General features: G+C 40.9%; 1 long non-coding RNA gene across 1 annotated transcript in view; it reads left to right on the top strand.

The window, feature by feature from the left end:
- Positions 1-14,568, top strand: part of LOC122199548 — a 79,558-nt gene that overhangs the window by 30,788 nt on the left and 34,202 nt on the right. Inside the window, exons 3-5 of the long non-coding RNA XR_006193554.1 lie at positions 4,108-4,129; positions 8,074-8,207; positions 9,872-9,969. This is a non-coding gene — a long non-coding RNA (uncharacterized LOC122199548). The remainder of the gene's footprint in view (positions 1-4,107; positions 4,130-8,073; positions 8,208-9,871; positions 9,970-14,568) is intronic.

The following is a 14,568-nucleotide window of genomic DNA, read 5'->3' as shown; positions in this document are numbered from 1 at the left end:
ACCATAATATGTAATTTATTTTCTTGGAAGAATAATCCCATATTATTATCATAGCAGTTGCCCGTCTCTCTCAGATATATCCATATCTATAAACATCTTTCTCTAGAACAATCTCATTTGTATCTCTAGTACATTTTGTGTTTTTACTTTCTTTCATTCTTCCATGAATTTGGGGCATAGTTTGGAGATATTCCAAAGGATTTTATCCAGGTACTTTGTGAATGTACACTAGAAGTCATTGACTTCTTATCTACTATAAATTTGCATTTTCTTAATTTTTCTATTATATATTGGCTTACAAATTCTTACTATTAAAACACAGTTGAAATATGTTTTGTCAGCAAAATAAAACTTCTCAGTGTTGCCTATTACATCTTTCCTACAGCTTCAGTGTCGTATAATTTGTATAGAATAACAACATCCTTTTAAAGAATACAGTTCGTTGATATTTGACATATGTAAGCAGCAATGAAACCATGACCACAGTAAGATAGCAAACACAGTCATCACCCCCACAAGTTTGTACCTGCTCCTTTGTAAGCCATCTGTCCTCTCGCTCTTCCATGAGGGGACATTTGAGAGGTGTGCTTATTAACCTCCTGGAGGCTGGTAGAGGATTTATAAAGATGATTGTTTATGACAGATATATAAGATATCTGTCTTATATAAGATATCTTAGATATAAGATATATAAGATGTATAAGATGTATAAGATATGACAGATATATAAGATTCCTCATCATCTCCAATATTATTTCAGCCTGTCCATATTTTGCCTGACCATTCCCCTCTTGGCTCTGATGTGTTTGAAATTCACTGGAAACATAGTATTATTCCTGCCTCCATGGGAAATAATGCTTGTCTAATTTACCTCCAGTGAACTGTTTTTGCTGTGAGTATACTAAAGTACCTTTAGATAGACTTGTAATCATAATTAAGCAGAAAATTTTATAGCTGGACCTTTTATATGCACTCAGTATTACAAATTTCCCTCTAATACGTTCAATTTTCATTATCATTTAGACTAAATACGTTAAAAATTCTGTAGAAATGTCTTCTTTGACCTACATGGACTTTTTTTTTTTTAATTCAACTATAATTAACATACAGTGCAATATCAGTTTCAGGTGTTCCGTATGATTCAGTGATTTCATGCATTTCTCATGTTCATCACAAGTGTATTATTGATCTACTCACCTCTTTCAGCCATCCCCCCACCCAACTCCCCTCGAATCCATGTCTTTTTGAGAAGGTTGTTGTTTAATCTCATTTTTTTATCATGGTCCAACTAAGAACTTTTTGTTCTTGATGTCTAGTTTGAGTGATTTGTGGTCTGAGAACATACTTCCTATGATTTCGTTTACTTTGTTCAGATCGCTCTGTGACGTCTCAAGTACCTGCTATAATTTTATAATGTCTTAGGGAGTGACTCTGGTCAAGGAAGCACTTTTTGCACTTTCTGGAAACTTTTGTTTTCATTTCTGTTGTTGCTTGTGTGTTTTCTCTAGCCATCTCCCACTTCCTTTCTCATTTGAAAACCTTGTTGGTGATGTGAGAAAAATCATAGGACCTGATTTGATAGAATTGTTTGTCAGTTCAGGAAATAGCCAACTGCAGGAGACATTTCTCCAGTGTTTCTGGTGAGTCAGAGGCATCTTTTAGTGTAAAGATTTTGCCTTTACTTTTGTTTTTTTCTGAATCTCTGAAATATTTGTGGTCCTAGAGTTTGTTATGGCTATTGGACTTGACAAAAAAGAATTGCAAGTAAATGGTGCATTGGTAATTAAATTAAAGTAAGTCTGCCATTTTCATTATTGAAGATTAGTAGTTTGGTATCTGTTTAATAGAATGGAAACAGAGCTTTTGGTCAAAAGATATCTAGCTTAATTCTCTTCCATAGAAATGGTTGTTGAAATATCAGCAAGTAGAAAGGAAATTCTTTCTATAGCTTATTCTACTTCTAAGTTTTTAGTATGCTAGGCCATGACTACATTTTCCTAGAGTGTTTCCTGAGGCAGAGGAAATAAAAACAAAAACAATTGGGGTTGCATCAAAATAAATCACTCCTGCTCAGCGACGTAAACAATCGACAAATCTGAAAGGCAACTTATTAAATGGGAGAAGATATTTGCAAATGACATAGCTGATAAAGGATTAGTACCCAAAATATATAAAGAAATTATACAACTCAACAGCCAGAAAACAAATAATACAATTTACAAATTGGCCGAAGTCACAGGCATTTCCGTGAAGAAGACATTCAAATGGCCAACAGACACATGAAAAGATGCTCAACATCATTCATGGTCAGGGAAATGCAAATCAAAACTACCACGTGATATCACCTTACACCTGTCAGAACGGCTAAAATCAATAAGACAAGAAAAAAACTAGAGTTGGCGAGGATGTGGGGAAAAAGGAACCCTCATGCACTTTTGCTGGGAATGCAAATGGCTGTTGCCATTTTGAAAAACAGTATGGAATTTCCTCAGATAATTGACAATAGAACTAATTTGTGATGGAGTAATTGAACTACTGGGTATTTACCCAAAGAATACAAAAGAAAAAAAAAAACTGCTTCTAAAGGATATAAGTACCCCTGTGCGGGATGAGTTTAGGAATCCCCTGGGCTTACACCAATGGGTCAACAAGGCACAAAGAAATACATAGTTAAGATAATACAACCGAGTTTGGGTAAACCAGATTGGCACCCCAAGAATGGGGGGGTGCAAAGACACTCTGAGAATATGGAGGAACAAAGGTGCCAGGAATAGGGAGGTGCAAAGATACCCCAAAATAGGGAGGGGGTGCTGAGCCCCCAAATATATAGAGAGAGGCAAAGGACTGAAATAGAAATGGTGCAAAGGTGGCCAATACACAGAAATAACAAGATTAGATATTCAGGGTGAAAACACCCCAAATTTAATAGTATGGCAGAAAGCTGCTTTCATAGGAGAATAGGGCCAGGTTAGGCAAATTGGTGAATTGGACTTTGGACCACTGCAATTCAGGCAAAGCAGCCCGGAGTGGAGATGGTTAACAAAAGAAAAGGTGGCTTATTAACCTGAGGTTATTCCCCCTGTCTGTCTCATCCCCTAGGCTGAGAAAGAAAAACAGGCACGGCACCTCCTGTCTGCTGTTAACAACCATCTACCCATCTGCCTGGTGCCTGGATTTTGTTTTATATTGACTGAAACCCCAAACACTGTATATCTTCAAAATCCCCTTCCCCCACCCTCACATCCACAAGTTAATGTTCCTAGTTTCTTTGTCTCTTTGTATGCCCCATCATGTTTGCAAGCCTTCTGATATGAATAAATATGAGGCAAGAACCCTTATTTGGGGCTCTTGTCTTTTTCCTGGACATTAGCCATCTCTTGTTTGAATCCTGCATCTGCTCTTTTGCTGGCCAAAAGAACTTTAGACTTATAGTCTATGACACACCCCTATGTTTACTGCAGCATTATTTACAATAACCAAATTGTGGCAGCAGCCTAAGTGTCCATCCATAGATAAATGGATGAAGAAGAGGTGATATATACGTTAATACACGTACACACACACACACACACACACACACACACACACAAGAATATTACTCAGCCATAAAAAGGAATGAAATCTTGCCATGTGCAACAACATGGATTGATATAGAGGATATAATGCTAAGTGAAAGATAAATACCATATGATTTCACTCATATGTGGAATTTAAGAAACAGAACAAATGAGCAAAGGTGGACAAAATAGACGAACCAAGAAACAGATTTCTAACTTTAGAGAACAAAGTTATGGTTACCAGAGGGGAGGTTGGTGGGGGGGGGGATGGGAGAAATAGGTAATGGGGATTAAAGAGTACATTTACCCTGATGAGCCCTGAGTAATGTACAATACTGTTGAATCCTAATACATGCACCCGAACCGAACATAACACTGTATATTAACTATACTAGAATTGCAACACTTAAGAAAATAATTTATTTTGCTGAACCACACCTTTATTATAATACCACATTGGATTATGATTTTGACTTTTTTGACATGAACTATACTTTTATAAAAAATATTGTTTCTATATCAAATTTAATTTTCTTTGTCCCTCTTCTAGGTAAAGAGTCGATTATATGAAGGTAAGCTTTTGGGCTTCTATTTTCCTTGTAATCTATTCTTTTTTAAATCTCTTTTTAAAATATTCAAACCCTGACGTGGGGCTCGATCTCACAAACCATGAGATCATGACCTGATCCAAAATCAAGGGTTGGATGCTCAACCGACTGAGCCACCCAGGTGCCCTGTAATCTTTTCTTAATACAGCCGTTCACTGTGGTTTCTAATTCAGCTAGAAGTAAAGACATTGATTATCAAGTCTAGTTAGCGCCTTAACTAGTTAGCCACTTAGCCTCCTTGTTTGCATCCTAAGTGACAACACAGATTGAGTTGCCTGAGACAACTGACACAGGTGACCAAGTAGAGGAAAAAATCAGACAATTAGAGAGAAGTGGATGAGTTTAACTCTGGTCCTAAATGTTTAAGAATCCAGTGGCAGGAGTATTTTGGCATGACCTGCCCACTGGGGGAAATGTACAGATTAGGGCACTGTCTGAGCCTGTCAAGAAGCTCAAGGCTTAGAGAAGAAGTCAGATATTGCCACACCACGTGTGTATCACTAAAGAGGTTTAAAACATGTGTTATGAGTCCTGGGTGGAGAGAGCCTCTAATGTCAGTGGAGACTGAGCGGAAGTGAACAAGATGCAAAATGGGGCTAATGGATTGTGTATGGGCTTCATGGACTGTGCTGACTAAGTGACCCGGCACATAGCGGGTCCTCAAATTCTGGTGTTGCTATGGGGAATACAGCACTGCTGGTATAGAGAAGGGTGACCTCAGGGCAGCAGAGCTCTCACATTGTACAAATAGAAGGTAAGGTTACCGTTTGGAACCGAATGATAGAATTCAATGCCTGTCAGAAGATTCTGGAGTGCTGGGCCCTGTTCTACGTGCTGTCCTTGTGCTATCCACGTGTAAGGTGAGTGTTTCCTGCATGGTATTTACCAGTGATGCAGGTGGTAACGTTTGGATCTTGGGTTTTCACCATCTTGTGATTTGGGGAGTTATCCAGGGTTCTAGCTAGTGAGTAGTAAAGCTGAGATTTTACCCAAGTGTGTTTGATTCCAAGGCCATATGCACCTGAGTGAGCATCCCACCCTGGTTCTCATGGATGGGACCCTTGGAGCAGCAGAAAGACGTTGGAGGCCTCTGAGTGCCAAACAAGTGACATTTAGAATAATTTCTCTCTCAGTATTTGTTTAAATGTTTATTTACTTATTTTGAGAGAGAGAATGTATGCATGAGTGGTGGAGGGGCAGAGAGAGAGGGAGAGAGAGAATCCCAAACAGCCTCCACACTTTGAGTACAGAGTCTCACATGGGGCTCAATCTCACCAACTGTGAGATTATGACCTGAACCAAAATCAACTTATTAGGTGCCCAGGTGCCCGCCTCTCTTATTATTGTTATTGTTGTTTATCTATCTATCTATCTATCTAAAGGATTTGTTTATTTTTGAGAGAGAGTGAGAGTGCAAGTGAGGAGGGGGCAGAGGGAGAGGAAGACAGAAGACCCGAAGCAGGCTCTGTGTTGACAGCAGCGAGCCCGATATGGGGCTCAAACTTGTGAGCGGTAAGATGAGGACCTGTGCTGAAGTTGGATCTCAACTGACTGAGTCACCCAGGTGCCCCTTTCATTATTTTTAAAGGGTGGGTGAAGGTGGGGGGAAACCTGGAAGAAATTAGGTGGGTTATTTTTTCTTTTTGATTCTTGTTTTTAAAGTAATTACACTGATTTGTTTATTTGATAATGAAGGACAGAATATAAGTATGTAGGATACTTGGTTTTTCTCCTTTTCTCCTCTGGTGATGCCAGAGCAGTTTGAACTCTTCATATATTCTAAGAAGAATGTCGCTTAATGATGGGATATTAGGGGACACCTGGGTGTCTCAGTCAGTAGTGTATCTGACTTTTGATTTTGGCTCAGGCAATGATCACAAGGTCATGGGATCGAGCCCTGCCTTGGACTCTGCACTGAGCCTGGAATATGCTTAAGATTCTCTCTCTCTCCCTACCCTGCACCCACTCATGTGTTCTCTCTCTCTCTGAGAGAAAAAGAAAAGAGGAGAGAGAGAGAGACAGAGAGAGAGGGAGAGAGAGAGGAAGGAGAGAATGAGAGAAAGAAAAATAAAATGCCACTAACTAAAACTTACTTTCTTCAGGGACCACAGTAATGCCAAAATGTTATATGTGACCACAGTGCCAGATCATGTGCCTTTGCTGTTGACACAATGGGTAATTTGATTTTACTGGTTTTGGTACTAATCTTAAGAGATTGCTGTTTTACCTTTTTGGTTAATTTAGATCAAATTTCTGATAAGATTAAGTACTACATTAAGGAAAATGCAAAATGTGCAGAAAACATATCCATTTGTGAATAGAAGGTATAACCATCCCCCCCCTTTTTTTCATTTTCTTGATTTCACCTGGAATTATGTTCACTTCTGGTTCACTGATTTTGCCATCTCCTCTTTCATCCTGATGTTCCATTTCATTCCATTCTCTAACAGGCTAAATTCAAAGTAATCATCACATATGTAAAATACCACATTTTTTATTTCTGTAATGACTTACCCACCAGAGATAGGTTTTTATGTCAGCATAATTAATATTTTTGAATTCTGAATCCTTTATTACGTATTTGTGTAGATCAACGGAGCAAAGAAATGTGCTCAGGAAACAATATGGCAAAATAAGCTTCCCTCTTACGAAGCACATAGATGTAAGATAAAAATCCCTTCTTTGTCCTGGGTGCCTGGGTGGCTCAGTCGGTTAAACATCCAACTCTTGGTTTCAGCTCAAGTCATAGTCTCATGGTTCGTGAGTTTGAGCCCTGCATTGGGCTTCATGCTGATGGTGGGAAGCCTGCTTGGGATTCTCTGCCTCTGTCTCTCTCTGCCCTTCCCATGCTCACTTGCTCTGTCTCTCTCTCAAAACACAAATTAAAGTATTAAAATCCCTTCTTTGTCCCTTAAAAATGGAAGTAAAAGTAATGAGTAAGTATTCCTGATGACTATGTGTTTTGTTGAAGAATAACAGTGAGACACTTGAGCGCACTAATGAATTTTTCAATGACATCATTCCAAGTGCGCATGCTTCGTTGCAATCTGAGAGAAATCAGAATGTCAAGAATCGGGGCTTCCTGAGTTACCATAATTTGATGTCTGTGCCCTTCTGGTCATTAGGTGAATTGAGCCCCTCAACCTTCCATGCTGTTCACTGCTGTTTCAAGCAGTAACACCACAGTACCTCTTTTATATAGGAGTGAGGCAGAATTTGTTTTCATAACCCTGGCTTAATTTTTATATCATTCACTGCTGCTGGGAGAGAGCACTAGAAGTTTCTTGCCATGTTGAACAGTTCTGGTCCTCTTAATGCAGAGCAGAGAATTTTGAAAGAGAATCGGGTGACAATATTTCTATTCCATAAAGAAAAGTCATTCATTGGGCTGTTTGGCTTGAAAGATTTTACACTTTCTTCATTTTTTCATTGTCATCCAGTTACAGTTCCATTGTCTCAAAACCAACATAGTTGCTCTGAATCATTTACACCTTCCACTGTTCTCTAAATCCTTCATTTCTTTATGTGTCTGGCTTTTCTCTTTGGCCCAAACTGGATTGACTGTTTTTAATGATACAGGGACTGACTGTGGGATATGTGCTATTGACAATGCTTCTTTGTGACACATTGTCCAGTGTTTGTTTGGAAAGCCTAGTACACGTTTTATTTCTATCCTACTTGCAAATCGGGGAAAGGAAAAATCTATAAAGAACTTGAAAGGTGCTAATTTAGTAAACACTTCAGAAGTTTCAGAAGTAAATTCCCTCTATTTCCTGCAGGATTTCCATTGTACACTTTAGCTTTGAAGAAAAACAAATTTTTCATATCTTAGAATATTCGATTTATATGTTATCTACTGAGTGATCTTCTTCTTGGGAAGAAGTCACTAGAGAGAATGTTTTGCTCAGGTTCACCTCTCCCTTAATGAAGTTCATACCAGCGAAGTGAAATTGAAGTCTGAAGAACAGGAAGTGAGATCGAAGTCTGAAGATAACAGCCTGTGCAGACAGAAAATGCTCAGCTTAAGGTACACAAGAATCAGGTAAAAAAATTTACCATCAACTGTTATATAAATCAGAAATGAACACCATTACTTCCTTTTTAAGTTTCTCTTCTTTAACTGTGGTAAAATACATGCATTAGAAAGTTTCCCAGCATAAACTTTTAAGTATACATTTTAGTAGTGGTAAGTACACTCACGTTCTTCACCTTTCTCAAGTCTGTCTTAACGTCAGGGGATACGAGTGCACGCATCAAGGATTCATGCAGAGAGTCTTGACGTCTCATAAACCTGGAAGAGGTGTTGTTTAGAGGGAAGAAAACCGCAGTTGGTAGAATGAGTTTGCTCTGGGAAGGTAAAAAGTGGCTTCCTGCCTTGGGAATCCTGTTCTTTCTCCTCTCCCCCCTCATCGCCACACTCATGGGAACAGGTGCACACCCCCAAGTACACTGTTTTATGCTCGACAGGCAGCAGAAGAGAGCTGGGGGACAACTGTGAGGCACCTAGGTGTGGGAAAGGGGCAAAGGACCCCAAATGGGACACGCTGAAGAAGAATGTAGACGTTCGTGTTGGAATGTGTGGACAAAGAGAGAAGCTCACAGAAGAGTAAGACTTTCAGGAGTTAATTGTTACAAACACTGTTGTAAGAACGAATGTGTCAGACAGCGGGGATAATTTTCTTTCTTTGAGCACGTTTAACACCAACCATACTTTTACCATAGTAATCAGTAAAGAATTGTGTTTCTCCCTTCTGCCTTGATTTCTGTGATCTGCACCTTCCTTCACTTTGTGGAAACCTCAGGGTTCATTTTCATTGTTCTTTACATTTCAGCCCCATCGTAGCAACATGACTGCCATATGTATATATTTTGTTGTTAAACTCTAGACATTGGGTAGGAAATATTGGGAGGAGAATTCATGTGTACTGGGATGGTATCTTGCTGCAGATGAGATGGAAGTTTATGTCTGGTAGGAGATCAGAGGTGCTGGCATTACTGTGAATTCAGTTTTCCTTCCTTTCTTTTCCCTTCCCTTCCCTTCCCTTCCCCACATTCCTTTTCCAGGAGACAATATTCTGAAAGTGGGAAATTCACATCATTTTCTTTTTGTCAGTGTATTTTGCATTCTTCTCAACTGATGTCTTTGAGTCAGGTGGCAGGAGTTCCCTCATGAAGTGTAGAAATGTCCAGTAGGTCATTGTACAGTGTTAATAATACCATGTCCAAGAAAGATGTCTCTATGGCATTGTCATGGCCCGAGCCTTGATTGAGAGTTCAGGGCTCTTGGGAGAAATCAGACAAGTCAGGAACCCCTGCATCATCCTTGTGTGTTTAGTTGTGATGAGTTGGTCAGGCTTGGTTTTGTACACTGCAAAGAAATACACTTATGCTGTCCCAATCACAAGAGCCTGAGTGCACCTCGTGTGGGCTTTTTATATTTATGTGATGTATTGATGAGTAGGAATAGAGAGCTATGAAGAGAAGCTCAGAGTTGCCAAAGACTTGCCAGCATTCTGGAGTTTCCATTTGTTTAGTCCCTTAATAGGGGGCATCAATGCTTTCCCCTGGTTGTGTTTGTGGATCTGTGCATTTACGGGGAATGGGAGAGGGCACATTTGAGACCTGCCTTCAGATTTCAGGGAGGGAAGAAAGACATAATTTCACATGGGCTACCAGGTAATCTATGTTTCTTTCCCTTTAATGAAGCTGCGACTGAAAGAACGGGAGCAGGTGAAAGGGGAGAAGCAGCTGTCAGCCACAGAGGAGAAACTGAAATTAGCTGCAGAAGAGCTGTGGAACTACAAGTGAGTTCAGCTCCTGCCAGCATCTCACACGACACCCATTGTATTACTTTGAAACTTTGTACAGTTAGACCCAAGTAGCACACAAATATACACAAATATTCAGGAGACATTTATTTATATAGACACTTCAAGAGAAATGTGACATTTTCCAGATGTTAAATTAAAAATATTAATCTAAACAAGTTAAGTCACTAAAGATTTCCTGATCCCTGGTGCTGGCCAGGCTATGTGGAAATGTGATTCCTGAACATGTTTCTGGAGGTGCTGGAAATGATTACAAACCTCAGGAAGCAGTTTGGTGGAGGATGAATCACATTGACAAGTATGACCATCCCGTTTGAGAGACCCACTTGTTGTAACCATGAGAAATATGATGAGGATACAAAGAAAAGATTTGAACTTTGCAATGAAAGATCCTCATTGCAGAATTAGGGAGCTGTCACCACAGGTAAGGAGACCGTGTCAACGTGGAGCCCCACAGGCATCAAATAATAAATCCAAGATGATGTAGCAATGGCTTTGAGCTTTCTGTACTCTCCTCCTCATGTGAAATGTGTCTTATATGATTGGGTTGTGTGTATAAGAGTTCAGTTACTATACTGGGAACCTGGGCCAATTAACATCACCCTCAACATGGTGCTTCATCTGATGAAAGCCATTGCACACCCAGGAGAAGAGTAGAAGAAACACAAGAACAGCTGCAGCAGTCAGAGCTCACCTTCGGCCATCAGGTATCTGCACTCTGCCCAGTAGTTCATGAGTGCTTCAGCACCTAATGCAGATGATCATAATGGGCCACTGAATCTCTCCACATGGGTTTTTATTGATGTGCTGACTCTTTCAGATTGCTGTTTGTGAGAAGGCAGCTCAGGACAACTGAGTAAGAATGTTTTTCTCTCCTCCTCTTGTGCACACCCTGCCACAGCTGAACGTGGATGTGTTTCTCTCTCCCACCTCAGGGCTCATGATCAGCAGAGGGTGGTGGCAGAGCAGAGCAGGGAGGTGGCCTACTTGAAGTGCAGGTACAGGATTTTGACATATTTATTTTAAGGCTGCTGTGAGGTTTTTAAAAAGGCTAAACCGTTCGGTGTCCAGTGGAGGCCTGGGTGTGGTAACTCTTAGTGAAACTGATTCATCTCGATCTTCAAGACTGGAAGTCATCCAAAGACAGAGGCTTCCAGAGGAATTCAGGAGGCACAAACCAATGGCAAGAGGACCTGATAGGGACATCCCTCCATGGAGAGGTATGGAGCACATTGTGAAATGCAGTAGTTTAACTTCTGTGGCAACATCCGCACAATCGGCTTCTTGTTACCGTGGGTGTAATTGTTTGGTCTCCTGCAAACAGTCCCAGGTGGTTACTAGAGGGCAAAGTTGTCTCAAAGTGGTGACAGTACACTGTTTCCCTCAGATGCCCCCAGCCAGCAGGGCTCTTTGGGTCTGTCCCTTGTGAGTGGTGTAGCTCACGCCCCTCCAATGATTGTGGGCCCCCCTGCAACCTCCCAGTTACACTTAACTGGAGAGTGGATGCTAGAATGGACATGGGTCAGCCCCCCTTTCACCTTGAGACAATGTTGAAGGCTGTTTCTTTTGTTTCACATGAATAACGTGAACAACAGCATGAATTGCAGGCTGTATGTCCCAATGAGCTTCCTTGATTTGGCTTTTGGATAAATGCTCTATAGAAAATATGCTTTCTATAAAGAAAGCAGACATTTCTTTCCTCTGTTTAGAGGTCTCTTTATTCTTTAAAAGTTTTTTTTTTTGTATTGTGAACTATAGTACTCCATTAGTAAAGTAAATCCTTGTGAAATTTCACTCCTCTAATATTTTATTAGTGTAACTCTAAAGCTTTGCAGGTCATTCCACACATGGAATTAACCTTTCCTTACCTAATTACTATAGCATTAGTCTCTTCAAGGCAATTTCTGTTCATGAATCCTCACATAATCCCTTGTCAGATACATAAGGCGGATGATGTATACAGTAAACCACTTCAAAAATCCCACCCATGCCTTGTAGAAAAGGACAGTGTGCTTTCATGCGGATGTTTACCGACATTATCCTAACTAAGCCATTCTTATTTTCATTTTTAATCTGTGATAAATTGTCTTTTCCCATGATGTGTATTAGGAAACCCTTCTTTTAGTGTTGATTTCCAATGAATTGAGCCCTGACATATCCACAGGTGGTTGATTATCAAATATCTAACGAAAGCCTTCTGGTGCCTTCCTCGAGGCTCCCCTGAGTCCCAAGCAGTCACCTGTGCCATGTGGAAAACCCTCTGCTTCTTGTAAGGGACCTGATTGTAGCAAGCAGTGTACTATGGTGGAGGAAGGTACGGAGGTTTTTTTTTTCCACCCAGTCTATGCAAGTCAGAAGAAACCTCCATCCCTTCTTTGGCCTCTCTCAAATGCAGAACCTGGTGCAGCTTCTGTGAGGAACAAGAATTCTGTCCCTACTATGGGCACAGAGAAGGTCAAAGGAAATGATGTGACAATTTTCAGTTGTAAGTCTCTCTCTGGAATCTTTTGTCTCTTTATACGGCACTCTCTCCTGGTCTTGTCTCAAGGTTGTGCGTTCTGACATATATCTATGGAGTTATTTACTTTACAAAGAGTAAAACTCTTTGCCAAGAGCCTATGGGCCTCTCTGTTCTTAGCTTGTTTGTCATCTTTGATGGTGCCTCCAGAAGCCATAAGTGTTTAGAGGCTGAGGACCACAGGGAAGTCACTGTGTGTTTGTGGAAATATGAGGAGGATGACATCTCACTCCACACTTACGTCTCCTGGCCTGGCTCACTTCTTCCAGACCTCCTTTCATGGGAATGTTCCTGAAAACTGAAACAGTAGTGTTGTTGTTCTTTTACTCCTTTTCTGTCCAGAGTTAGTCATTAACCTGTTTAGAACATCGATTGTAATCCTCACTAACTGAAAAACATGAAAAGCCCAACTTTCTGAGAGGTGCAATTTTGAATGCTCTTATTCGAAGGTTATTTTTTTCTAAATTTCATAATTCACCCGTTTTCCCATCTCTTTTGGGAAATGTGCTTTTGCAGAGTCACTGAAGCTGTTCAAGTAGTAAAAATATGAATTCTCAGGGAAGACATATTTGCAGTAGAAAATGTACACTGGAACTGAAGGAACAGAGAGTGAAAGTCAGGTCTGATGTGCCAGTTTCTGGAAAAGAGCTGAAGCCATGTTCATGTAACCAGGTTCTTTTATGGCCTCTGTAGCTGTTATAGCTGGCATCTTTTATTCATACCTAACTGTCTTTTCCACTTTGATATCAGAACATATTCATTTTAATTCTGTCATTTCAAATTCCAAACATAGTTTTCCATGGGACAAAATTAGCCTGTGTGTCACAGTGCACGTAAAAATTTGGCATTACCTGTGAATTCACATATTATCTATAACTTTTCCTAACTGACTCCCGTAGGTGGCACTGTTCCTGCAGAAAACACTTTCCCAATTCCCCTGTAAGCTCTAGGGATGTCATCTCCCCATAGATCTTGTGCTTTAGGACAGCAGGTCCAGAGAGGGAGCCAGGTAAGCAGAGGCTGCTAGCAGGACCTTGCAGGCAGAGCTGGTATCAACTCCTGCTTCACCTTTTGCAAGCCTTTTACCTTCATTCCTCTTAGAGCCTGTTTCCTTACATTTAGAGCAGGGTGTGGCTGGCCATCCTTACCTTGCAGAGTTCTGAGAATCAGAGCTCGGTCATGAAAGACCTGTACAAGTTTCTCTCATGAGTCTCTGGGGTTAAACCACTCATAAGAATTAACTGCACATGGACTAAAGATTTAAATGAATGCTATGAAATCATAATTTCCCACCCTTATTTCTGCTCTTAATATTCCAAGATGGAGCTGTTGAGGTGGTGAAGGGCTGGATGGAGAGTAGTCCTGGAAATAGATGCCTGGGTGTGTGGAACAGACATTCTTTAGTAGTCTGGAATTATCTTTCTGATCCTCTAGGACCGGCCACTTCCTTCCTCCATTTGCAAACACAGCCAGTAACATGCATGCTGCCAGAAATTTCTGTCTTGGCTCCTCAAACTCCTGTAAGGTCTAGGTGGGACCCAGTGGGAAGGGTGGAGTTTTGTGGCACTGATGCTGCCCTGTTGAAACCAGGTGGAAGGGAAGGAGACAGGCACTATTCCTGCTTCATTGTGGTTCAGCTATGTTAGTGTTGGTGTTGGTGTTGGATTTTTCACCTTTTACCCTAACACATCTCAAAAGTTTAATTTCTGTCCTACAGGTCAACATGGCTGCCAGAGCATTTCCTTCTTTACCAGAAGTGCCCTCCATGGGGCACTATCCCATGGGCTGCCCTTCATCACCATTCATGGGCTTGGGGCCACCCTCACCTTCTCCACCCTGGTGGTCTCTGGGACCTCACCCTCCACCTCCACCTCCACCTCCACCTCCACCTCCACCTCCACCTCCACCTCCACCTCCACCTCCACCTCTCCCTCCACCTCCAGCATTTGGTAAGATGATCTGAATAGTAGAAGTTGACTTGTAAAACACATTTCATCTTTTTTTCTTGTTGAGTCTTTGGGGGAAGTGCAGTGATGGCATCACAGGGCTTTCAGGTC

The sequence above is a fragment of the Panthera leo genome, chromosome D1, assembly GCF_018350215.1.
Source record: "Panthera leo isolate Ple1 chromosome D1, P.leo_Ple1_pat1.1, whole genome shotgun sequence".
Classification (NCBI taxonomy): domain Eukaryota; kingdom Metazoa; phylum Chordata; class Mammalia; order Carnivora; family Felidae; genus Panthera; species Panthera leo.
This window is presented reverse-complemented; position numbering and strand designations above follow the sequence as displayed.